This window comes from Agrilus planipennis, unplaced genomic scaffold, assembly GCF_000699045.2.
Source record: "Agrilus planipennis isolate EAB-ADULT unplaced genomic scaffold, Apla_2.0 scaffold262, whole genome shotgun sequence".
NCBI classification, from domain to species: domain Eukaryota; kingdom Metazoa; phylum Arthropoda; class Insecta; order Coleoptera; family Buprestidae; genus Agrilus; species Agrilus planipennis.
Window position 1 is genome coordinate 10,379 of NW_020442418.1, and position 3,383 is coordinate 13,761.

The following is a 3,383-nucleotide window of genomic DNA, read 5'->3' on the forward strand; positions in this document are numbered from 1 at the left end:
AGTGGAGAGAAGTTTTTCTAACACGCACTGCGATGAACTTAGTTCGGTGCACACACTTGCGTTGGAGTTAGAATGTTCACTCGGTTTCACAAAGTTATTTATCTTATCCCATTCCTGACACCACTGTTAAATCGTGGGGTAAACATAAATAATAACCACTGTTATGAACAACTGTATTTATTTATAATGACACAGAGTCGATGAGAGAAAAACTGAGAAGACTGAGAGTGTGGTGAGCGGGCGTATATATACAAATGAAGAAAGTTCGGAGTGGAGGAAAGGAAAGTTCCAGAGGAATGTACTGGAACGTTCTAGAAACGGCGGAATATTCCATGCACACGTTAATACACAACATGCGGTATTGAGTCTGTGCTCTGTAATTAGAAAACACCCAATAACTACTGGTTATCAATTCAATTTATGGTTTATTAAGTGTTTTTAACCCATGGATACGTTGTGACCTGTGTACATACCATAGGTATCACACATAATTTTATACGTTACATTTCATTTGTATATAAAACTATTTATGATTTTGTTAAATGTCTTAATTATGATTTGAGCCAAAAGGAGCCACCAAAGAATTCGCTCAATGTCGCCATTGTATGAAATTCTTTCAGCCTGGGTCTACTCTTTCTGCGGTCGCAACCATGTTACCGCCGAATGTAAGGCGCTAACTGCAAAGGGAACCACCGCGTCACATATCGTGGCTGTCCCAGTACCTAAGGAAACCTTACCATCCAAAAACCCTTCCCTACTCCCGCCGCTCCAGAAAGCGTTCAGACAACCCCTCGTCCTTCAGCCCNCACTAATTATTAAAGAACTTAAAAACACTATTAAATTATTACTAAACTTAGGTGATGAAGTATTCTATTTATTTACACTATTGTTGATATATCACTATTCACTGCGCTATTTATTTCACTGCTATCACTGTCAATTTATTTCTGGATTCACTTCTGCAACGGTCAATTTATTTCTACTTTTCTCAGCGATCGTCTCTTCCTTTAAATACTCCTTTGTTTCCTTTCTGGAACCCTAATCCGGATCATTACTTTTTTTTTAGAGAAGAACAATAGGATCATTTTCCTAAATAGTGTAAAACGTCTTCAATTCGGGGTAAAGGGTTTTTGTCTTCAATGGTTTTTTTTATTCAGTTCACGAAAATCAATGACCATGCGCCATTTTTTTTCCTGAGGTATCCACCTTTTTTGAAACTATCCCAACAGGGGAATCGTAAGGAGAAATATAGGGTTTGATTACTCCGTCATTAAGTAATTTTTTGATTTAGTTTTGAATTTCGTCTTTAAGTTTTGGGGGTAACGGAATTTTTTTTTGGTAAACGGGAGAATCGTTAGTTGTCCTGATGTGGTGCGTAACTTGTGTAGTCGCAGTTAATTTTTGTTGGTCGTCGCTAAAAATTGAATTGACTTCTTTACACAGTTTTGTAATGTTATTTTTTTCTTGATTATTCATGTGGTCCAGTCTGATTTGTTTAATTTCGTCGCAGTTTTTATTGTCTTCAATTGGGGCTTTGTCTGAGTAGATCTATTGATGAAGGGTATCTACATCCATAGGCTCAGTGATGTAAATGTTATTGAGACATTTTACATCAGCAAAACCGTTGTCTGTATTGTAGGTACCTGGTACATATTGTTCATGGTCTTCCTTTGTGTAAATTAACTGGTATTTTGCAAGTGATGTTTATTAATATTTTATCTCTGGTCTCGTGAAAATGTATTTGTGCGTGTTCAGTAGTCAAAGCGTTGTTAGAATAATGTATAATTGCATTAATTTTAGTTAAGCCAGCATGACTAATTAATGTGTCGAAAGTTTTATGAAAGTCGAAAACTGAAAATTCGATATATGTTAGTTCGTCAAATTCATGTAATAAGGGAATGTATAATTTGTATTATTCATTTCTTAATTCTTCGAATTGGAAATTGGTCGTTGCTGATTTTGAAAATTGTTAGGTCTTTGATTTTGAGAGTTATTTGGTCTTTGATTTTGAGAGTTATTTGGTCTTTTAAATTGGGAAACAGTTCTCATGGAAACGTCACCTGCATTTGAAGGTTTTTGAGTATTGTTTTGATGTGTATTCCTCTTTTGTTGTGGGATTTAGGTGTAATGAAAGGTCTGAAGGGAGTACTTCTGTTTAATAAGGGAAATTGTTGTCTAGGAATTTGCTGTAAGTTTTGAGGGTTGGTAAAGGATTGTCTTTGCATAGGACTAAAATTTCGTCGAGGTGGAAAGTGGTTTGTTTGTGATTGTGGGTTTTGTGTGATGGTGGTGTGTGAATGTGGCTTTTCGGAAATACCTGCTATTTGCCTATAAATCTCTAATTTCTTGTTTTCATTATCTAATTCTTTACAGTAATTAAGTGCCTGTAATACAAAAATTGGCCTTCTTATTTTTAAATCTGAATAATAGGGTTCCCCAACAAATAATTTAAAAATACTAAGTGCCTATTTCTTATAGTGACTCATTAATGCGTTTTGAATTGATCACCTTCAAAAATACCTTCCAATTTTGTTAAAATAACCTGAATTTTATCGTAAAAATCTTCCACAGATTCATTAGGTTTTCTAACACAGGAAGTTAGTTGATTAAATAACAAATTGGTATTTTTTGGAGATTTGAATTGTATAGTAATTAAAGCTTTTAGAGTAGACCAATCACTTGACCTTTCTACCAAATATGCAGATTCTACTCTGCCTGTTAATTTGCTAACTGTGTGTCGAAATTTTAAATTTCTGTAGACCAGAGTTGTGGTAGAGTCAGCGTCAAAATTATCACAATCCGAAATGAACCTATTTACTTTCTCGGAAGAACCATCAAATGGAGCGATTACTTCACCGAAAGCTTTGATTAATTTTAAAAATTCGTTGAGAGATGCCATGCCAATATAAAAGCAAGAGATACCGACAGCAATTGTACTCACGTTTTAAAATCTTCCCAATACTCCTGATCTTTTAATGGAACGTCTCATCTCTGAGGTGTTGGGGTGAAATTCTTAGATTTCCACCTTCTCTATCCTGTGCCAGACAGCGCTAGTTAAAATGTACTATGTCAGAATGGATTTTTAACACATTTATTTGGTTCGGTTGTCAGAAACTTTTATTACACTTTATTATTTTAGTAATTACACATAATGATGGCAAATAAACAAACCAACATAGTTTTGACCTATTGAGTAGACTTGTTAAAGAACTAGTCATGGCGGGTGGTGTGATCCATAGGCAAGACAAAGGTCGCCAAATGTAACCATAAATTTCAAAAGACAAACGTAGAAAATAAAATTACATAATAAAAATATATTTTTTAAAAAAAGCTTTTATTTAACAATAAGGTATAAAAATATACTAAAAAAGAAAGTTTTTGCT